Source organism: Macaca nemestrina, chromosome 1 (genome assembly GCF_043159975.1).
Source record: "Macaca nemestrina isolate mMacNem1 chromosome 1, mMacNem.hap1, whole genome shotgun sequence".
NCBI lineage: Eukaryota > Metazoa > Chordata > Mammalia > Primates > Cercopithecidae > Macaca > Macaca nemestrina.
Genome location: NC_092125.1, coordinates 14112248 through 14135598, shown reverse-complemented (window position 1 = coordinate 14135598; position 23351 = coordinate 14112248). Strand labels below are relative to the sequence as shown.

Sequence of the window (23351 nt, the reverse complement as noted above, 5' to 3'; positions counted from 1 at the left end):
CTAAAAGTACAAAAATTAGCCAGGCGTGCTGGTGGTGGATGCCTCTAATCCCAGCTATTCAGGAGGCTGAGGCAGGAGAATCACTTGAACCCGAGAGGTAGAGGTCGCAGTGAGCCACACGCCGCTACACTCCAACCTAGGCGACAAGAGCAAGACTCCGTCTGAAAAAACATTAAATAAATAAATAAATAAATAAAATATAAAACAAAAAAACAAAACAAAAAAAAAAAAACAAGGGGAGACCCACAAAAAAGATGCCAGAGACGGGGATCATTGTCAACTGGGACCCCGCCCAGGGCACCACACGCTTGCCGGTTCTCCTGAGCCTCAAGGCGATGGGATCTACGCCACACATCTGAGGCTCTGATAAACTGCTGGAAACACGGGCTTACGCATGATGCTGCTTTGTTTTACGGCACTCTGTGAGGGAGAGAGGGCAGGTACCCCACAGCCCACGGTGGACTCCTCTTGCCTACGGTCTCCTAGCAGAGCAGCAATCACCCAGGAGAGAACAAGCTCCTTCCCGGGGCTGCACTGGGGCTGGTGGCAGTGGTGGCAATGTCGATTGTGATGTGCCCTGCCCTGCACTGGCGGCTTGGACCTTGACTCTATTTTGAATCTTCTGGTTCCTTCCAGCATCCAGGACAAGGCTCTAGCAGTAAGACCAAGCTCCACACGGCTCCTGCAGCATGGAGCTGGTTCTCCTCCAAAAGTCCTGAGAGAGGTATCATTTCTCAAGCTGGTAGATAATTCTGCCCCTTTCTATAGTGCCTCTCAGACACATCCCGTAGGTAATTGTTGCTTGAAGCCTCTATTAAAATGTGAGGCGACAGAAGCCAGTGGACTCTGCATCCCTTTCCTTCGTTTAGTCTCAGGATAGAATGGTCTTTCTGACTAAGCCAGTGATTTGGGCATAAGGAAAGGAATGTGAGTGTGGGGAAAGGGAGGTGGGGGAGAGGGCGGCGTGCACTGCTGCACTCTCTGTGGTTTTAAGATCCTTCAAATAGAAGCTGTGACCATGTGGCTGGGCGCAGTAGCTCATACCTGTAATCCCAGCACTTTGGGAGACCGAGGCAGGCGGGTCACTTGAGGTCAGCAGTTCAAGACCAGACTGGCCAACATGGTGAAAACCCATCTCTACTAAAAGTACAAAAATTAGGTGTGGTGGCGGGTGCCTGTGATTCCAGCTACTCGGGAGGCCGAGGCAGGAGAATCGCTTAAACCCAGGAGACAGTGTTGCAGTTAGCCGAGATCATGCCACTGCATTCTAGCCTGGGCAACAGAGCGAGAGACTTTGTCTCAAACAAACAAAAAAAGGCCACGCACAGTAGCTCATGCCTGCAATCCTAGCACCTTAGGAGGACAAAGCAAGTGGATCACCTGAGGTCAGGAATTCGAGACCAGCCTGGCCAACGTGGAGAAACCCTGTCTCTAGTAAAAATACAAAAATTAGCTTGACGTGTTGGCATGTGCTTGTAATCCCAGCTACTCAGGAGGCTGAGGAAGGAGAATGGCTTGAACCCGGGGGGCGGAGGCTGCAGTGAGCCAAGATCGTGCCATTGCACTCCAGTCTGGGTGACAAGAGTGAAACTCTGTCTTAAAAAAAAATTAAAAAGATAGAAGCTGTAAACATGTGGCTGTGCCTTGGGACTGCCCAGCTTCGGCACTGCTCTGAAGTCAGGGCCGGCAGAGAGCAGAGCTTACTACCAGAGGACGTGAGTGCAGATCCTGCTGCTGCCTCCACCACTTGTCTGAGTGGGACACCAAGCCCAGCTCTTGCTGCTGCCACTGCTTCTCCCCAGGGGCCTGCCCCAAACCCCACTCCTGGGCTGAGGTCTGGCCCCTCCCCTCACCTTGCTAATTACAGTGCCGTCATAGGTGATGTCATTTCCCAGTATACTGAGCAACGCGAGGGTGGGAGCTTGGGCCTGTCCAAATCCCAGCACCCATCACATAAAATGCAAAATGAAACACGCCAACCGCAGATAACGTCCAGATGGTATTCTTATTGCTGGCGTTGCGATATCAGTAAGTATCAGCAAGTAACCATCATTCCCCACGCCTCCCTTTCTTGGGTCTAAGGAAAACTCGTAAGGTTGTGTGGATCCACATCGAGGACCGTCTGCTCGGATGTAGGAGACTCTTCTGGGGAAAGGCAGACGGTGAAGAAAAACAAGAGCTGTTTTGCTGTTGTTACTTTTAATCAATCTTTTATTCACAGCTACAAACCTTTAATCAATTATGGATAAAACACAAAAGCTTTTTGAGATGCCGATAAAGGAACCCATACTGAGAGACCACATAAAATCCGAGTGCTGAGCTGGCCATGGGCTTGGCGGGTCAGCAGCACACGGAGGCACAGAGATGGTGGCACCAACAGAAAAGAATGTGGGAAAATTTTGTCCCCCAGATAATACGAATAGAACAATAAAATGAGGTTGAGGGTTGAAATGGCAAAGTCAACGTTGCTGTCATTCCCTTGGGTCCCTTCCATGTGCTGGGCTACAATTATAAATGGGGCACGCTGGCTGCATGCCAGGGGCTCCTGGCCTCCAGGAGACAGACACTGTCACACCAGGCTAAGCAAGTGCCATAAAGTCAGGGATCGCTTGGGGCCAGGAGTTAAAGACCAGTCTGGGTAACACAGCAAGATGCCATTTCTACAAAAAAAAAAAAAAAAAAGAAAGAAAAAAATTAGCCAGGCATTACAGTGCACACCTGCAGTCCTAGCTACTTGGGAGGCTGAGGTGGGAGGATGGTTTGAGTCCAAGAGTTCGAGGCTGCAGTGAACAATGATTGAACCAATGCACTCCAGCCTGGGTGACAGAGCAAGACAAGACCCCGTCAATCAATCAATCAATGATAAAACAGGTCACTGGACAGATTTGGCCTACAAGGTAGTAGTTTGCCTGCCCCTGGTTCATTTTAGAAAATATAGAGTTGAAATCCACTAGCACAGTCCCTCCAAGTCCTGCTTTTCTTCCCCCTTCGTATTCCACATGCCTGGATATTTTCTCATATCCAGTGATTCCAAGGCATTGCTAAATGATCTGAAGATTACAGTGAGTTTGCCTTCATCTAAGCTCAAGAGACTGCAGTGCATAAAGATAATTTGTTCAACAGTGTGAGAACTGCTTTGCCAGGAGTGCTGAGTGTTTTAGTAATCAATCAATCAATCAGTCAGAGAAGAACTCATTAGGCGCATGGTGCTGTTCCACACTGGAGATGTGCAGAGCATTGAGGCTGGATCCTCACAAGCGTTGAGGCTGGATCCTGGCACGTGGGTTGGTGAGAAATTCCCACTTCCCTGTTGCCCGGGTACTGATCGCCGTTTCACACAGTTTTAGTTGTGTATAATCCTTGAGAGTCACATCTTCCATTTCTTAACCTGTACAATGAAGAAATTCAACTAAATAGCAATGTGATTTTATGTGTGCACCAGGGGGCTTCTCAGCGAGGGCTCCTTGGAGATGTCTTGAAGGCAGCCATGCACCATGTACGAGGACTGGCCTCAGGGCAGGCTGAGCCATGGGGGAGGGCTCTTAAGCCCAAGAGATGGAGGCTGTAGTGAGCCATCATCTTGCCACTGCACTCTAGCTGGACAATGGAGCAAGACCCTGTCTCAAAAAGAAAAAAAAAAGAAAAGAAAAAGTATTCACTATTTATATGAAATTCAATTCAAATTTAGCTGAGCATCTTGCCTGTTTATTTGCTAAATCTGGAAGCCCTCCAGGGAGAGAAGCAAGTTCACATTTGAGTGTCTGGACCTCCCAGCAACATACTAGTTGGTTCCTACAACCTGTGCGTGGGCATGAGTGCATGGAAATGGCGATAGGGAGAGGGAATAAAACAGAAATACAGGAGGGTAAGTAATTAAAGCCTCGGTATTTTTGCTGTCATTGCAAGAAGAAGGAAATGATCTGACATATGGTATAGATGAAGAGTTGAAAACTCAATGCCAGCCAGGCGTGGTGGCTCACGCCTGTAATCCCAACACTTTGGGAGACTGAGGTGGGTGGATCACCTGAGGTCAGGAGTTCAAGACCAGCCTGGCCAACATGGTGAAACCCTGTCTCTACTAAAAATACAAAAATTATCCGGGCGTAGCGGCGGGCAACTATAATCCCAGCTACTCAGGAGACTGAGGCAGGAGAATCTCTTGAACCCAGGAGGTGGAGGTTGCAGTGAGCCGAGATTACTCCACTGTACTCCAACCTGGGTGACAGTGGGAGACTGTCTCAAAAAAAAAAAAGAAAAGAGAAAAAGAACAATGCCACAAGGAGCTAGACAAGGAGTAAAAGTAAGTCAAGTGAAATGGATATAGCCACAGAGAACAGTGGGGACATGGGACACTAGGGGATGCATGCCCCACCTAAGAGGTCTGCCGGTACCTCGCTCTGGCTCACTCTGCCATGTGATCTTCAGGATTTGGTGCGGAAGAGCTGATTCTCCTCAGGCTGACGGTCCTGGTAACCTCACCTGTGGAGAGTGAGGCTGATTTCAGAAAGAGCTTTGGAGAGCCCGCAGAGTTCACGAGTAAAGCTGAATACAGTCCCAGCCCCAGCAAATGAAGGCTCCTTTAGCATTAAAGCAACTACAAGCCTCACCTGGAAGCAGCACTGCCAGGTAAACACAGGACACCCAGTTAAATGTGAACTTCAGATAAACAATGAATACCCTTTCAGTGTAAATACATCCCAAATATTGCATGGAACACATTTACGCCCAAAATATCTATATTTGTTGGCCAGGCATGGTGGCTCACATCCATAATCCCAGCACTTTGGGAGGCCAATGTGGGAGGACTGCTTAAGCTAGGGGTTTGAGACCAGCATGGGCAACATAGTGAGACCCCATCTATACAGAAATAAAATAATTAGCCAGATATGGTGGTGCACACCTGTCGTTCTAGCTACCTGGGAGGCTGAGGTGGGAGGATAACTTGAGCCCAAGAGATGGAGGCTGCAGTGCACTGTGATCCCGCCATTGAACTCTAGCCTGGACAACAGAGTGAGGCCCTGTCTCAAAAAAAAAAACAAAAAACAAGTATTCATTGTTTATATGAAATTCTATTCCAGTTTAACTAAACGTCTTGCCCTTTTATTTGCTAAATCTGGTAGCTCTCTAGAGAGAGAAGCATATTCATGTTTGAGTGTCTGGACCTCCCAGTAACATACTAGGTGATTCCTATGTACTCCCCCTGAGGCCAAAGGATGGATGTTCTAGAACCTTTTCGGCCCCTCCCCAGTTGTGTGTTCCCTGTCCCTCCGAGCCTCGGTTTCCTCATCTCTTAGGTGGACATGGGAATTCCTATCTCACAGGATTGTCACAAGGATGAAATGGAGTAAATGTAACGGCGTATTGTACAGTGTCTGAGATGAAGCGGACACGCAACACGCTTGCTGCTGAGTGAAATTCCTCACCCTCCGAATGACGCTTTGTTCTCCCACTGCACCTGTCCGGACCCGTCCAGGCCGGGACCAGGAGAGCGTGTCACCCCCACAGTGGCAGGCAACGTCATGTGGCCTCCAGGGCCTTCAGGGGGAGGCAGCGAGGAACACAAGGGCTGTGCTCCAGGTGAACCGTCCGGATCACAGTTCAGGGGAGAATGAAGGCCCTGCCTTTCTGTTCTTTTGGGTTGGAAGCCACGCCTACAGAACCCTCCTTCTCCACTTGGGCTTTGCCGCCATTTTTCAGCGGCGTGGAAACTGCTGCCAGCAGCACAAGGATGGTTTCTAGTGCAACCAGAGAGTTCTCTGAGGGGCTCGGAGAGACCCAGGACCGGCTTCAGCCACCTTTCCCACTCCGGCCTGCAGCCTCTTGAAAGCCAGGCCTGAACATGGAATAGCTGGGAAGCCTTCGAGCATTCCAAAGAAGAAACGGAACCTGGAGCATGAAGAGCTTCATTTTATCAGCTTCCTTCCCTGGATGCCTGAAGGGTGACACCGGATGTCTGCGCTTAGGACACAGAGGTGCCTGCCCGCGCCGCACGCTGATCCGCCTGCAGACGGCCCTGTCCACGCACACACAGACACGTCCCAAACATTGCAGGAAGATCTCTTAAGGGAGCTCATTTAACTCTGCTTCCCTTGGAAATAAAAGTGACTGCATTCTTTCACGAGGGCTGCCATAGCAAAGTGCCGCAGCCTGGGTGGCTTCAGCAACAGAAATGCCTTGTCGCCCGGTTCTGGATGCGGGAATTTGAGATCAAGGTGCCAGCAGGTCGGTTCCTTCCGAGGCTGTGAAGGACGGATCAGTTCCAGGCCCCTCCTCGGCGTGCAGGCCTACACGGTCACATGGAGTTCTCCCTTCACAGCTGTCTGTGGTCAAAGGTCCCCTTCCTATAGACACCCATCATGTTGGATTAAGACCTACCCTCACAACCTCACTGTAACTTAGTTACCTCTTTAAAGACCCTATCTCCAGACCAGGCGCGGTGGCTCACGTCTGTAATCCCAGCACTTTGGGCGGCTGAGGCGTGTGGATCACCTGAGGTCAGGAGTTGGAGACCAGACTTGCCAGCATGGTGAAACCCCAACTCTACTAAAAATACAAAAATTAGCCAGGCGTGGTGGCGTACGCCTGTAATCCCAGCTACTCGGCAGGCTGAGGCAGGAGAATCACTTGAACCTGGGAGACAGAGATTGCAGTGAGCTGAGATCACACCACTGCACTCCAGCCTGAGCGACAGAGCAAGACTCTGTCTCAAAAAATATATATATATATAAATAAAATTAAAATAAAGATCCCATCTCCAAACAGGGTCACATTTTTAGGTACAGGCAATTAAGACTTCAACATGTGAATTGGGGGGGAGGGGGACAGAATTCAACCCGCATCAGTTATCTTGTTGGAAAGAATAAAGTCCATTAATCGAAAAGTCTGCTGTGGTAGATATCACAAATATTCCTCTTCTACATGGATGAATCTCAAAATAATTATGCTGAGTGAAAGAAGCCAGGCCAAAAGAGAACACGCTGTGTGATTCCATTTATATAAAACTCTAGAAAATGCAAACTAATCCATACAGCAGCAGAAAGCAGTTCAGTGGTTGTCTGAGGATTGAGGAGCAGGGATGTCATGGGTGGGGAGATGGCAAAGGGTCCCAAGGAAACTTCCAGCAGTGATGGAATCTTCATTATTGTGATTGTAGTGGTGGTGGTTTCATGGGCATATGCGTGTGTCAAGCTTATCAAACTATAGACTTTAAATATGCATATTTTATTATACATCAATTAAAATTCCATAAAGACTTGGGGGTTTTTTAAGAATAAATATGGCCAGATGTGGTGGCTCAGGCCTATAATTCCAACCCTTTGGGAGTCCAAGGCAGGAGGCTTGCTGGAGGCCAGAATTCAAGACCTAGTTGGTCCGAGTGTCGTAGGTCATTGTTAAGCTGATTTAACATTGTCTCCCCCTATAACCACACCTGACTATTAAAAAAAAAAAAAAGTTTGAGACCAGGCTGGGCAACACAGCAAGACCCCACCTCTATTTAAAAATTGTATAAAAATTAATCAGGCATGGTGGTGTGCACCTGTAGACCTAGCTACACAAGAGGCTGAGATGGGAGGATCACTTGAGCCCAGGAGCTCAAGGCTGCAGTGAGTTATGATCAAGCCACTGCACTCCAGCCTCTGGGCAGCAAAGTGAGATCCTGTCTCAAAAAATAATAAATAAAACAACAAATATTCCACTTCTCTTCTTCCCTTCTGTTCTTTTGTTGGCCATATGGTAGGCATATACTTACCTCCCTGTTCCCTTCGAAGTCAGGTGTGGCCTTGAGACAAGGCTTGACCAATGAGATGCTGGCAGAAGGGATAGGTGTCACTCACAGGTGGTTGTATTAAGAGCCAGGGTGTGATTCAGCACTTTCCCTTTAGTCCCACCCCTGCAATCATGGAAGGATGAGTCAAGATGGAGCCTCCAGCCACCTGGGTCCCTGCCATGACCAGCGCCCCCTGCTGACCTGCAGTAGATGTGCATCACCAGTGAGAAAATCCTTTGCTTTTTTGAGTCACTGAGATTTGGGGCTTGCTTATTACCACAGCATAACCTAAGCTCTGCTGACAGAGTCACCTACAAGTGAGAGAGTCTGTCATTCAGCTGTGGCCCCACTGGAATCAGGCAGGAGACAGAAGCCACACAAGTAGAGGGTGAACCTAACCAACCACCCAGACTCCTCCCCTCCCGAAAGCCTCGCTATACTCTGGTCCTTTTTGCTACACAGTAATATGCATAAAGGGGTACACACTTGCTTTTCTGTGTAAAAATGGCTCCCAAAAGAAAGCTAGCTGCTGGGGGTGGCAGTGGAAGTGAGAAGGAAGGCAAGCATTCCAGCAAGGTCTGAAGGTCAGAAGCGGGTTGTGTAGCGGGAGGCTGAGGTTGCGGTGAGCCAAGATCACATCACTGCACTCCAGCCTGGTGACAGAGTGAGACGCCGTCAAAAAAAAAAAGAAGAAGAAGCGGGTTGTGTAAATGATGTTGGTCCTGTATTCGCACATCATGGCATGGAAACCGTGTCTCACAGCTTCCAGTTTTGTCTTCCTACATTGTCGGAGGGGGTCATATGCTACAGAGGGGGTCTTAAATTTGAGGAGGCACCAAAGCGTCAGAATTTCTATGATGCCTATTTAGCAAAATGCATTTCAAACACAGGTGATCTTCCTGCACAAAGAAGCAGACTGTAATGAAGAGAAGACACGAGGCTTGCTTCGTGCCACTCGGGGAGAGAGTAGAGGCATGGTGCTTGGTTTCAGCACCTCCGCCAGCTTTCTCTGGGCCCCCTGGCAGACCTTCAGCCTTCCTGGCTCCTGAGGTCTGTCCATCAAGCTGGCTTACGTGGCCTCTGAGGTCCTCTTCAGCTTGAGGTCCTATGATCATTCAGGACTGGGTATCTCACCTCCTGTCCATGCCTTGGTGCTTCCTAGATACAGGACATTCTATGACACACTTTATGTAATTCTGAGTTATTCCTCACAGCAAGCTTAGGAGGGATATGGTATTATAATCCTGGTTTTACTGTTTTACTCCTCATGAGGAAACTGAGGCTTGACAAAGTCAAGTAATTTGCCAAAGCCACATACCCTTACAAGACAGAGCCAGAAATGCAGCCCTGATTTTCAAAGCATGTGCTGCTGCTTCTCAAGCACATGCTCAGATCACTCCACATTCTTTCTCATGGCTTTTTTTTTTTTTTTCATTTTATCTTTGCCTTTTGTTAGTAGTATGAAAAAAATTAAGATTTATTGTGGTGGTCTGGATGACACCCTCATAACCAGGAATTACCCCTCCATGTTGGAACCAGCACCTCCATTTGTGCTCACAATCTAGCTCTAAGGGGTCTCCTAATGAAACTGCATTTAACTTTTCTTTTTTTTTTTTTTTGAGATGGAGTTTCAGTCTGTCTCCCAGGCTGGAGTGCAGTGGTGCGATCTTAGCTTGCTGCAACCTCTGCCTCCCGGGTTCAAGCGATTCTCCTGCCTCAGCCTCCTGAGTAGCTGGGATTACAGGCACCCGCCACCATGCCCAGCTAATTTTTATATTTTTAGTAGAGATGGGGTTTCACCATGTTGGCCAGGCTGATTTCTAAAACACTTTATTAAAAAAAGAAAGAGAGGGAAGGAAGGAAGGAAGAGAGAGAGAGAGAGAGAGAAAGAAAGAAAGAAAGAAAGAAAGAAAGAAAGAAAGAAAGAAAGAAAGAAGAAGAAAGAAAGAAAGAAAGAAAGAAAGAAAGAAAGAAAGAAAGAAAGAAAGAAAAAAGAAAGAAAGAAAGAGAAAGAAAAGAGAAGGGAGGGAGGAAGGAAGGGGAAAGAGAGAGAAAGAGGAAGGAAAGAAGGAGAAGGAAGGGAGAGGGAAGGAGGGAGAAAGGGAGAAAGGAAGGAAGGAAGGACAAGAAAGAAAGAGAGAGAAAGAAAGAAAGAAAGAAAGAAAGAAAGAAAGAAGGAAGGAAGAAAGAAAGAAAGAAAGAAAGAAAAAGAAAGAAAGAAAGAAAGAAAGAAAGAAAGAAAGAGAAAGAAAGAAAGGAAGGAAGGAGGGAGGGAGGAAGGAAGGAGAAAGAAAGAGAAAGAGGAAGGAAAGAAGGAGAAGGAAGGGAGGGAAGGAAGGAGAAAGGGAGAAAGGAAGGAAGGAAAAGAGAAAGAAAGAAAGAAAAAGAAAGAAAGAAAGAAAGAAAGAAAGAAAGAAAGAAAGAAAGAAAGAAAGAAAGAAAGAAAGAAAGAAAGAGAAAGAAGAAAGAAGGGAGGGAGGAAGGAAGGGGAAAGAAAGAGAAAGAGGAAGGAAAGAAGGAGAAGGAAGGGAGGGAAGGAAGGAGAAAGGGAGAAAGGAAGGAAGGAAAAGAGAAAGAAAGAAAGAGAAAAGAAGGGAGGGAGGAAGGAAGGGGAAAGAGAGAGAAAGAGGAAGTAAAGAAGGAGAAGGAAGGGAGGGAGGGAGAAAGGAAGGAAGGAAGGAAGGCAGGTAATGGAGACAGTTATTCCCATTCCCCACTCCCCAGAAATAGAAACATTTAAGAGCTCCAAGTTTTTAAGAATTATTTTAATACACTTTTCCTGTGAAACTCAATTCAAGGCAGCTTCGAGGTAAAAATGCTCATATTTAGCCTCTGTCCTTGTATTTTTAGGCACCTTGAGTGCACTCACTACACTCACACCGAGAAGACCCCCAAGAAATTCACCTCCTTGTACAGATAAAGGAAAGGCAAACTGGTCATTCTGGAAACCAGGGTCAATTCTAGGTTTCTAGAAGCCTGGCTGTGGGCCTCAGGGCCCTTCATGAAAGCAAGGGCCTCAGATTGACCCCTTCCAAGCATCCCCTCCCGGGAGGGGAAGGGCACAGATTCTCAGGGGACCCTGGTGCATGCAGGTAAACCGAGGCCTCTAAGCTAGCACCTGGCACCACTGCCCTAGGAGACAAGCCATCCCCGCTCTCTGTCTGGATGGCCTGGTCAATGCAATGTAGATCATGCATGTGATTTCTCTCACTGATATTCAGGGGTGGGGTGTTGAGAACCAATTTGAAATGTATCCAAGTATCTGATGGAAATAAGAGGGAGCTACAGAAAATGACTCAAGCTGAGGACATATAGGAAGGAATTGGTTCAGGTGTAAGGAAGGATTTCTGGGGAACTTTCTTCCTTGTGTTCGTTCCTCCCTCTTTACATAAGGTCTTGAGTCATGAGCACCTTGTGTTAGATGCTGGGATACAAAATGATCAAAACAGAGGGCCTGCCCACTGAGAGTACACAGTTCCGTGGGCCACATACACCCTCCAAAGTCATCCCACCATGACAGGGCAGCTGTCGTCATGGAAGGACTGCCCACGTGCAGAGGGTCCCAAGAAAGTGGTCCTGTCCTGGAAGCAACTTGAGATTAGGATCCTGCGTCATCCAACAGCTACAGCTTAGGCAGATGACTAGCAGCTTCCCTGGGCCCAGGCAGTCCTCCAATTCATAAAAGCAAACAGGCGTGGGGCAGTGGCTCACTCCTGTAATCCCAGCACTTTGGGAGGCCTAGGCAGGTGGATCACAAGGTCAGGAGTTTGAGACCAGCCTAGCCAACATGGTGAAACCCCGTTTCTACTAAAAAAATACAAAAATTAGCCAGGGATGGTAGCATACGCCTGTAATCCCAGCTACTCGGGAGGCTGAGGCAGGAGAATTGCTTGAACCCAGGAGGCAGAGGTTGCTGTGAGCCGAGACTGCGCCATTGCACTCCAGCCTGGGTGACAGAGCAAGACTCCATCTCAAATAAAAGGGAGGGAAGGAAGGAAGGAAGGAAGGAAGGAAGGAAGGAAGGAAGGAGGGAGGGAGGGAGGGAGGGAGGGAGGGAGGGAGGGAGGAAGGAAGGAAGGAAGGAGGGAGGGAGGGAAAGAAGGAAGGAAGGAAGGAGGGAGGGAGGGATGGAGGGAGGGAGGGAGGGAGGGAAAGAAGGAAGGAAGGAAGGAAGGAAGGAAGGAAGGAAGGAAGGAAGGAAGGAAGGAAGGAAGGAAGGAGGGAGGGAGGGAAGGAAATAGAATTGTAGGTTGCCAGCTGGACGGGTTCTAGAGGTTGGAGAGGCCAAGGTCCTCCCATGACGAATCAGGAAACTGAGGACACACTTTCCCTGCCAGTTCTCCAGCAACACCCGCTAGCATCCCAGGCTCTCTATCTACCTAAACAAAGTCAATTCCCCCTGCCTAGCAATTTAATTTATGAGGAGTTTTTTTATGGTAATGAGTTGGAACTGAACACACACTAAAATGCAGCACAAATCACTGCGATGAGAGCTGAAAAATGCTAATCTCTCTCCAACATCTTCAGTGCCATTCTCCTGGAACTACCTGCTCCAACAAGGTTCCCGCGGGTTAATTATTGCTGCAGAGGAAATTGCACTGATTTGCATCTGCTTTCATCGGCTGGAACCAGTGCATGTCCGTCCTGCAGGAACAGGCCTGGGTTAACCTGTTGGCTGCTTCAGGTGAGAGGGACACCGCGTTGCAGGCTGCCTCTCCACCCCACCAACGCTGTTTCCCAGCCTCGGGGCACCTGCAGAGATCCCGATCTGGTTACCTGTTCACCTGTACTTTGTGCATCTGATACTCCCAGAGCCTGCCCACCTGCTCCTTGCAATGCGAAAGCAGCAAATCCCAGGCCCCTCGCTCAAGGCCTGGGATTTAATTTGGCCTGTTTGAAAAGTCCCATTCCTACCTGGTGAGCTCATCAATAACTATCAAAGCCACCTTTCTCCCCCTCCAAGAACCAGCCTTTTTACAGTGACTGGTTCCAAATGCAATTTCAAAATCTGGCTGGCTCCTGCGGAAGCCAGCACAGCCTCCCAGATGGGAGGAGGCCGCCTCTGAAGGCCGGGCGAGTTACACAACAGAATCCCAGTGCACTAAGAGAAAGAAGAGAGAGATTGCTGTAGAGGACTGGCCTCTGGGGCTCTGAAGACCTGAGTCCTCTGTTCTCAGATTGCATGGGGCTTGAAAGCTCCTGGCTGTTGGTCCCCTGTGTGTGTAACAGGGTACCTTCTTGTTCTCAGAAAAGGAAAAGTCTGTAATCCATGCATTGATATGCAAATGTGTGTTTACCCAGGTGAGGTGTATTGTGAGAGAAACCGCTGGGATAGGTTTCCACTCTGCACATAACCTTTATTACAGTATTCTTGTTTCACTGGGCTACTCAAAGAGGGTTTAAAAAGAAAGTTCCGCTTGCATACTACGTGTGGCCTGCAGAAATCTTTCACTGAGCCATGTTTTAACGAAAAGCACTAATATTATTATGTTTGCATTAGCATGCGTGGGCTGTCGTTAGGTGCTTTTGATTATAATGACAGCACCAAGAGAAATCTAGGTAGCACCTGTTCTGAATGATCCTCTGATTATATTGAATATAAGCAAAATAAGTATTTCATATTTATTGCTGACAGATTGGATATGACTGCATTTTTTTCTGTGAAGGATGCTGAGCAACTCTGTATCAATAATTGTGTGTAGGACTCCAGGATTTGGTCCATACAGGAACTCCTTTAACAGTGCTTAGCTTACAAGCTCTCCAGGGTGGGGATGGAGCCTCAGTTAGACTGATACACTTTGCAGAGTGCCTGGCTTAGTCCATGCTCAGTCACATTTGGGGCAGGAGGGAGTGAATAAAGGTATACATGGGGTGGACAAAATAACACAGTCTAGGCCGGGAGCGGTGTCTCATGCCTATAATCTCAGCACTTAGGGAGGCCGAGGTGAGCGGATAACAAGGTCAGGAGTTCGAGACCAGCCTGGCCAATACGGTGAAACCCCATCTCTACTAAAAGTACAAAAATTAGCCGGGCCTGGTGGCGGGTGCCTGTATTCCCAGCTACTCAGGAGGCTGAGGCAGGAGAATTGCTTGAACCCAGGAGGCAGAGGTTGCTGTGAGCCGAGACTGCGCCATTGCACTCCAGCCTGGGTGACAGAGTAAAACTCTGTCTCAAAAAATAAAAAATAAAACAATCTATCCCTTAAGTAAAGCCAGGTTGGGGGGAAAGGCAGCAGCCACCGGTGAAATCACCCCTAGGTGAGGACACTCAGCAAGAGAAGGTGGCCCGCCCTGGAGCCACCTGAATAGGCAAAAGGGAGTCAAATATCTGCAGAGGAATTTGGCACAAAACGTGTGGCATATTGTATGACCTGTTTATAGAGATCGTCCTGGAAAAATAAAAAAAGGTTGAGGACTCAGGAGGGTGTAAGCAATGACTAACCTAGTTAGCTAATTACAGGAGTTACACAAAACGGCTGCAGGGTAAAGTCCATTCAGGGGTTACTCAAGACTAACCCCACCCCCAACAGGTACTGTGGAGGCCCGCAGCCGAGCTGGGCCCGAGTCCCCTCCTCCACATTCACACCCTTCCTGGCTGCACACCCAGCTGCCATGCCATCTCGGGTCGCTGATACATCTGTTGGCTTGTGCCCCGGCTAACAGCCATGACTGAGCTTCCCAGTGTGTGATGATGGCAGTTCTCACCCGGAGCAGCACAGAAGGGCGGCCTGCTGGCTCTACAGCCCCTTCCTCTACAGCCCTCTTGGACCCCGATCCTCCTACAGACCCTCCCCTTCCCTTCCCCAGTAACCCTGACTCCCACCCAGGAGTTGCCAACCAATGCACCGGCTGAAAGTGGAGGCCACTTGGAAGGCTAAACTTTGTGGCTGTATCAAATGTCCTCCCTGAGACAGCCCCAAAACAATGCAATTTCCTTTCTCAGCCATCGCCCCAATAAAGAAACACCGCTGCGGATGCATCTAGCCATGGCCAGCTGGAACGGCATTCTGGGCACCTTGGTCTGCCTTTGTAAACAGCATGTGCACACCCAGGGCTCACTGCACACGCTTGCACACGCCACACTCATGCACACCGCTGAGACAGGGTGGGCATGAGGAGGGCCCTGGAGCCTGAGGGTTACAGAATGCTCGAGACTGCATTCTCCTCTAGGATCTTGTCCTTTGGCAAAATGAAACTCAGAGGGTCAGAGTTTCAGCGGGTCAGGAAATGACAAAGCCAAACCTCAAGCTCTGATGTTCTGGCCACAAAAGGAAATGCAGGCACAGCCAGCTGCCTAGAAAAGGGGAAAACAGGGCTACCGTGCTTCTTGGATTGTTGCCCGATTTTTCTCTTTGACCATCACTAGCCATGAAGAGGCCCTAATTACCAGGCCCCTTTGTACTTACCTGGAATATTGGGGGGCTCACTTCCACACATTTATTGAGGGTCTACTATGTGCTATGCACTGTACTAGAAACTGAATTGTGCCAAAACAGTTCCTGCTCTCTGGATGTTTATATCTGGCAAGTGAGAGCAGCAGAAAAACAAATGATGGCAATAGAGTAACGGGGAAAATAAGAGAAGACATACACATGTCAAAAAAGTACAACTGGGCCAGGTGCAGTGGCTCATGCCTGTCATCCCAGCACTTTGGGAGGCCAAGGCAGGCAAATCAGACCTGCCTCCTCAAGGTCAGGAGATGGAGACCATTTTGGCCAACATGGTGAAACCCCGTCTCTACTAAAATTACAAAATTAGCCGGGTGTGGTGCGATGCACCTGTAGTTCCAGCTACTTGGGAGGCTGAGGCAGGAAAATCGCTTGAACCCAAGAGGTGGAGGCTGCAGTGAGCCAAGATCACGTCACTGCACTCCAGCCTGGGCAACAGAGCGAGACTCTGTCTTAAAAACTAAAAAATAAAAAAGGTGCCACTATGTCTCTCTTAGGGAGGAAGTTGGGGAAGCTTTGCAGCCATAGTGACATCAGGTGAGGATTTTGCAGGAATTGTCAGGCAGGTGAGAAATGGCGTTATCCCTGGCCGAGGGAACCATGCAGGTGGAACTCAACGATAGAATGTGGCAGCCAAGTGGAGTCAAGAATGACATCCAGGCCGGGCGCAGTGGCTCATACCTATAATCCCAGCATTTTGGGAGGCCGAGGCGGGTGGATCACCTGAGGTCAGGAATTCCAGACCAGCCTGGCCAACATGGTGAAACCTCATCTCTATTAAAAATACAAAAAGGTGGCCGGGCACAGTGGCTCACGCCTGTAATCCCAGCAGTTTCAGAGGCCAAAGTGGGCAGATCACCTGAGATCAGGAGTTCAAGACTAGCCTGACCAACATGGAGAAACCCTATCTCTACTAAAAATACAAAACTAGCCAGGCATGGTGGCACATGCCTGTAATCCCAGCTATTCAGGAGGCTGAGGCAGGAGAATCGCTTGAGCCCAGGAGGCAGAGGTTGTGTTGAGCCAAGATCACGCCGTTGCACTCCAGCCTGGGCAACAAAAGCGAAACTCCATCTCAAAAACAAAACAAAAAAACAAAAACAAAAAAATAGCCAGGTGTTGTTGTGGGCGCCTGTAATCCCAGCTACTCAGAAGGCTGAGGCAGGAGAATCACTTGAACCGGGGAGGCAGAGGTTACTGTGAGCCGAGATCGTGCCATCGCACTCCAGCCTGGGCGACAAGAACGAAACTCTGTCTCAAAAAGAAAAGAAAAAAGGAAAAAAAAGAATGACCTCCAGGTGTTTTGTCTTGGACAAGTGGGCTAATCATAGCACCCTTATCCCACATGAGAAATACTGAAGGACAGGCAGACATACAGAGTAAGATGGTGAGTTATTCCCCGCCATCTTGATTTCGAGTTATCTGTAGGACAGTCAGGTGTAGGATCAATGTGCACCTGGACAAGTGAGTGTGGAAAAGAGTGTAGAGGAAAGAGGCCAGGTAAGTAACCTCAGCAAGAGCATGGTAGACTATGGCGTAGATGGGGTAAGGAGATGAAGATGGAGCATGTAGGCCACTCCTAAGCTGGTGCAGTTAAATAAGAAGGAGGAGAGCAAGAGTCCTGCAGGCTCACGGAATACAGCCATCAAGTTTCTAGCACAAGGAAGGGATGGGTGATCCTCCATTAATGTGAGGCTAAGGGTGCACATGGACAGGCCAGCCTCAAATCAGAAGAGGGGCTACTCTCAGCTCCTGGAGAGAAGAGAAAGACAAGCAGGAGAGGAGGTAATGAGGGAAGTAGGGACAAAGGGGGACAAGAAGTTGAGAACTGTGTTTTGTTCTCCCTTATGAAAATAGGCTTAATGAAAATTGCCTAGGTCATTTGGTTGTTTTTTAAATGACCAGGTAAAGTCTTTGTTTTGTTTTGTTTTCTGGCCTGGTGCAGTAGCTCACACCTGTAATCCAAGCATTTTGAGAGGTCGACGCGGGTGGATCACTTGAGGTCAGGAGTTTGAGGCCAGCCTGGCTAACATGGTAAAACCCAGTTATCTACTAAAACTACAAAAAAAATTAACATGGGATGGTAGTGCGTGCCTGTAATTCCAGCTACTTAGGAGGCTGAGGCAGGAGAATCGCTTGAACTTGGGAGGTGGAGGTTGCAGTGAACCCAGATCACACCACTGCACTCCAGCCTGGGTGACAGAGTTTTTTCATCTCAAAAAAAAAGTATTTTTTCTTTCTTTCTTTGAGACAGCATCTGTGGCCCAGGCTGGAATGCAGTGGTGCGATCATAGCTCACTGCAGCCTCAAATTCCCAGGCTCAAGTAATCCTCCCACCTCAGCCTCCCAAGTAGCTGGGACTACAGGTGCGTACCACCACACCGAGCTAAGGTAAAAGCATCTTTACAGAAATAAACTAATTCTAAGTGTACTCTAATTATACCTCTCCATATGATACATACATTTATTAATGATACAGCAAATGCCTTGGGGAGAAAAGATTCCCAGGATCTGGCAACACTGAATTATTTCACTAAGATTCCTCAAAACCACGAAACAATAAGTTTCAGCTGATAAATACATGAAATGTCAAACACTGTGAAGACTTTGACTAACCCTACTTAGAATAATCAAAATCAATCGGGCGCAGTGGCTCACGCCTATAATCCCAACACTTTAGGAGGCCAAGATGGGCGGATCATGAGGTCAAGAGATCGAGAATATCGTGGCCAACATGGTGAAACCCCATTTCTACTACTAATACATACAAAAATACAAAAATTAGCCAGGCATGGTGGCATGTAGTCCCAGCTAGCTACTTGGGAGGCTGAGGCAGGAGAATCACTTGAACACGGGGGCGGAGGTTGCAATGAGCCAAGATCGTGCCACTGCACTCCAGCCTGGGTAGCTGAGCAAGACTCCGTCTCAAAAAAAAAAAAAAAAAAAAAAAAGAAGAATCAAAATCTGTGAAAACATAACATAGATAGCTGCTCATCTGATTAAAAGGCTCTCTGAAGTTCTCATGTCCTATTCTTACAAACTCAAGAACCTGACACAAACTTCAACCTCCAAATAGAGAAGCAGCTCCACTGTACAGAGCCAAGTAAAAATGCCTTTGGTGGCTGGGCACAGCAGCTCACACCTGCAATCCCAGCACTTTGGGAAGCCAAGGGGGGAGGATCACTTGAGGCCAGGAGTTCAAGACCAGCCTGGGCAACATAGTGAGACTATCTCTACAAAAAAATGAAAAAGTGAAAAAAAATTGCCTTTGGAGACAGAAGTTTGAGAGCATTTTGAAGACTTTTATGTGCCGAGAAATTTCAAGCTTGAAAGATCAAAAGGCAAGAAGAAATAAATATATCTGGTATTTTGAAGGATCAAGGGATCAAACTGCTCATTTGACCAACTGGAGACTTACAAGAGCATTGGAATGTGGGTCGGATCCAATGTGGATAGAATTCAGCTCTGGGCTTTTAAACCCATTACCCACTGGGAACAGGATTCCAAAGGAAAATGGCAGGTGTATGAATACGTGTAGGGTCCACATGATAGGCCCTGTCTGGCAAACGCCCACTGGCATGCTACACCAGATGGAGAAAACAGACATGGGTTCCCTGTCTCATGGATCCCCCGGGTTTACACTGCAGGGCACATTGCAAAGGAATGAAAGCACCCACCACAAAGGGAATACCAGAGCTTGGGCCAGACGGCAACACAGTAGCCCTCCCACTGCTTATGAAGGCCTAGGGCAAGAGAGAGGGCTAGAAGGAAGGAGGGGACAAGCATGTCCCCTGGCACCGATTACAGACTCATCAGCGAGAGCCAAACCAAGCCCCTCAGTGAGTCACACAAACTGTGGAGTTTGAACTGAACATCTACAAGGAGCACGGAGGCGGTGCTTCTCCAGAGTCCCGCTTGCTGTGCCGGGAGCATTCCCGTGGTGCTGTCAGGGTGCCTGGGTGGGGCTTCACTCTGGGTTCCAGAAGCTACTGCTCAAATGCCACGTCCTCTCATCAGGACAACCGAAAGCTGGGGAGAGGAAAGGGAAGACTCCAGGGAACGTGACTCTGACTTCCCAGAAAGATGAAGCCACGGATGCCACCGCACCTGGCTGGGAGCCAAAAGGCATGACGTGGTGTGGGAGCGAATTACAGAAACTCTCGGGCAGGAGCTGAGGGCTTGAGTGTCCAAATGAGATACAGCCTCCTCTTCCTGATCCCGTTCTTTTCCTCTTCGAAAGGTGCTTTGTGCATTTTAAATTCAAAGGAAGGGTTTGGACAAAAGGGAGGCTGTTCCATCCAGAAAGCACGTACTTGTCAGGACAAGCCGTCTGCCAGGGCGTCTGGCGGGGAAGGGTTGGGGGCCACGGGCTTACTTACCCGAAGTCCTCGGGCAGTGGCAGGGGCCCAGAGCACCTCCCCGCTGTGAATCAGAAGAAGGGCATTCCTCCACTGTTACCAGCTCCTCCATCTCCACCAAAACAAGCCGTGCCTTTCCCTTTCCCACGTTCCCGGGTCGAGAAGCAGGTGTGGTCCTTTGCAGCAAGTTGACATCAACGAAAAACACATTCCTTGGCCCTTCGATTCCTATTGACACATGCAGTTTCTGAGGCTGAGTTACACCTGACCTCTGGGTCAGTCCCTGTTTACTCATCCACACAACCCACTCATGTATCAGATAATGACCCAGCCCTTGGATATGACTCCTGCTTGGCCCCAGGAGGAGTGGGCAGGGTGTCAGGGAGACCTCCCTCCAGGGGCTCACGGGCTGCCCCGCACTGGTGATGGTACCCAGGAGGGCCTTTGCATGGTATCTCTTCACGTAAAACATGCCCCTTCTGACCCCCGCTTCCTCTTCATTTACTTCCTTGCATTTATTCATTCATTCACAGGATAGATATTGGGTTCCCCTGGTGCCAGGCTCCACAGAAAGTCTTCAGGGGAGCCAGGTCCAGTGGCTCACATATATAATCCCAGGGACACTAGAGGCTAAGGCAGAAGGATCCCTTGAGCCCAGGAGTTCAAGACCAACCTGGGCAATATAGTGAGACCCCATGTCTACAAAAAAAAAGAAAAAAATGAGACAGGGTCTTACTCTGTTGCCAGGCCAGAATGCAGTGGTACGATCTCAGATCATTGCAGACTCAATCTCCTGGGCTCAAGTGATCCTCCCGCCTCAGCCTCCATAGTGGCTGGCACTGCAGGTTCACACTACGACACCCAGCTAATTTTTGTATTAAAACAATTTTTTTAAATTAGCCAAGCATGGTGATGCACACCTGTAGTCTTTAGTTACTCAGGAGGCCGAAGTAGGGGGATCACTTAAGTCCAGAAGTTTGAGGCTGCAGTGAGCTATGACTGTGCCACTGCACTCCAGCCTGAATGACAGAGCAAGACTCCGACTCTAAAATAAATAAATAAATCAGAAAAGAAAAGTGTGGAGGATGTAATAGTGAACCAAACCTGGCATGATTCCATCTCCCACATGACTTACCTTTCAGTAAGAGAAGACATCAGAAGCAAGCAAGCAAGCAAATAAATAGGCCAGACAGTTTCTGTGAATAGGAAGGGCTTTGGAGCACATGGAGACTAGGGGAGGGGCTAACTTAGTCCTCTCTGAGGAAGGGACACATCCTGAGGGATGAAGGGCAAGCACATTTCAGGCCCGGGCCCCTGAGGACGGGAGCCCAAAAGGAAGCCGTGATGGGGGTTCGAACCGCCAGTGTGAAATGGAAGCCTCAGCCAGACGAGGCGTGTCCTCGCTCATCAGACACAAGCATGCTCTGGCCCAGAGCAGGATGGCCTCAGGCCTGGCCTCCACCCACGGGGCTTCCTCCTCTGAGGCAGAGAACTTTGAAAAGAAGTCACCCACGTGGTTGCTCCTCACTCTCCCAGAAAAGCAGCAAATGTGGCTTGTTACACCAGGGAGAGAGGCCGTCTCGGTGAGGACACTCTGGTGGCTCACGATTGGCCTGATTTCCTCAGGTGACAGGAGAGGGTCAGAGTCCACTGATCCTCCAGTCACTGTCCTCCAGAGACCCCAGCCAGTATCAGTGGCCAGTCAGCTCCTGCCAGCGCCTCCTGGAAACTGCACCATTGCCCCACTCTTGGGCAAAACTCTTTTTCTCAGAGGGGGCTGACGCATGCACAGCCAGGGCCCTGGGCCTGGCTGCCCAGCTCATCTTCGCTTCCAGAAACTTCCCTTCTCCCTGCTGCATGGGATCGGCGCCAGGCCACATCGTGGCTTGGCTTGGGGGCAGCGTGCCTCCCTCCTGAATGTCGCAGCTCCGTGTGCTTCCCGAGGTGACTAATGACCTTGATTCACATTGGTGAAGTAATGGCTTTCCTCCTCAACCTTCTCATCCATTAGTCACGTTGCAACACGGCCCTGCATGGCACAGAATGCATTCCCAGGAGCCAGCTCAGGGCATTGCAAACACCTCCCAGGCTCGGCTTACCAAACTCACAGTCACACAATCAGCCCAGGTGCCCGGAACTGCCTTGGCCCGCTGCCACCAAAGTCCCCACAGCAGGGACTTGGGAAAGCGTGAGAGCAGAGGCCAAGGACTGGGGCTCAGGTCCAGGTCTCCCCTTCCTCTGTAACTTTGGGCAAATGACTTAACCTCTCTTGGCTTCTGCATCTATACACCGCCACTAACGCCGTGAGCACTGGGGAAAAGCAAATGAGAAAGTAACTGCGGAAACACTTTGTAAGCTGTTATAAAGCACCAGAAAATGACAGTGGTTCAGTCCCACGGAAAAATTGATCACGATGGGTGACCGCTGGGTCATTACCCAAGGAGTTTGTTTGTTTGCGTGTGTGTTTGTTTGTTGAGACAGGGTCTTGGTCTGTCACCGAGGCTGGAGTGCAGTGGCACAATCACGGTTCACTGAAGCCTCAGCCTTCTGGGCTCAGGTGATCCTCCCACCTCAGCCCCCTGAGTAGCTGCAACTGCAGGTGCATACCACCACACCTAGCTAATAACATTATTTTTGCACTTAATCTTAGCCAAAAGGCTGAGAAGTGATATAATTTTATCTTTTGTAGAGATGGGATCTTATTGCACTGCCCAGGCTGGTCTCAAACTGCTGGGCTCAAGGGATCCTTCTGCCTCAGCCCTTCAAAGTGCTAGGATTACAGGCATGAGTCACCACGCCCAGACACCTAAAGATGGCTCATTTCTATGAGGAATAGAAATGATGTCCCTGAATCCATTTCTGGGACATGGAAAGACAAGCTCATAACACAGTGTTTTTAGTACAGGTTGAGTATGCTCCTCATTTAAATGCCTAGGGGGCTAGGCACAGTGGCTCATGCCTGCAATCCCAGCAATTTGGGAGGCCCAGGTGGCAGAATCACTTGAGGTCAGGAGTTCAAGACCAGCCTGGGCAACATGGCAAAACCCTGTCTCTACTAAAAATACAAAATTTCGCTGGGCGTAGTGATGCATATCTGTAATCCCAGCTCCTCAGGTGGTTGAGGCACAAGAATCACTTGAACCCAGGAGGTGGGGGTTGCAGTGAGCTGAGATCGCGCCACTGCACTCCAGCCTGGGTGACGGTGCAAGACTCCATCTCAAAAAATAAATAAATAGCTTGGGAATCACAGTGTCTTGGAGTTTGCATTTTTTTGGATTTTGGAATATTTGCCTAATGTACCTATCAGTTGATCATCCCAAATCCAAAAATCCAAAATCTGTAATGCTCCAGTGAACATTTCCTTTGAGCATCAGGCTGATGCTCAAAAAGTTTCAAATTGTGGAGGATTTTGGGTTTTTGGTTTGGAACGCTTAACCTATATATCAGTAAGTAAACTTCCTGTGTAAAATCTAAGAAACAAACCCCATGCCACATTGTAAAGCATTGTAATACGATGCCAAGAAGTGTCCATAGGTGTATGTATAGTACATCCTCTGCCCCAAAATCATTGCTTGGAGACTTGGAATTGGAACCTACATTGCATTAATGGCTGTTATTTGAGCCTGCGAGGAGATACAGTAGGTAGATTCAACAATGGGCTCAGACCCCTGTAGTCCCAGCTACTCGGGAGACTGAGGCAGGAGAATCGCTTGAATCCAGGAGGCGGAGGTTGCAGTGAGCTGAGATCGCGCTACTGCACTCCAGCCTGGGTGACGA

The 23351-nt window shown here is 48.9% G+C and overlaps 1 long non-coding RNA gene across 5 annotated transcripts; it reads right to left on the bottom strand.

Moving 5' to 3' along the window:
* Window positions 1-2207: 2207 nt before the first annotated feature.
* LOC105474597 (uncharacterized) lies at window positions 2208-22028 on the bottom strand. Of its 5 annotated transcripts, none has more exons than XR_982845.3 (6): window positions 20710-22028; window positions 19596-19802; window positions 7751-7891; window positions 5887-6341; window positions 4392-4479; window positions 2208-3617 (listed from the first exon to the last, which is right to left on the bottom strand). It is a non-coding gene; the product is annotated as an uncharacterized lncRNA (long non-coding RNA). The 5 variants fall into 5 exon arrangements; XR_011610383.1 differs by lacking the exon at window positions 5887-6341 and adding an exon at window positions 4917-5022 and having other exon boundaries at window positions 20710-22026; XR_011610382.1 differs by lacking the exon at window positions 5887-6341 and adding an exon at window positions 4917-5018 and having other exon boundaries at window positions 20710-22026.
* Between the last annotated feature and the right edge of the window lie 1323 nt (window positions 22029-23351).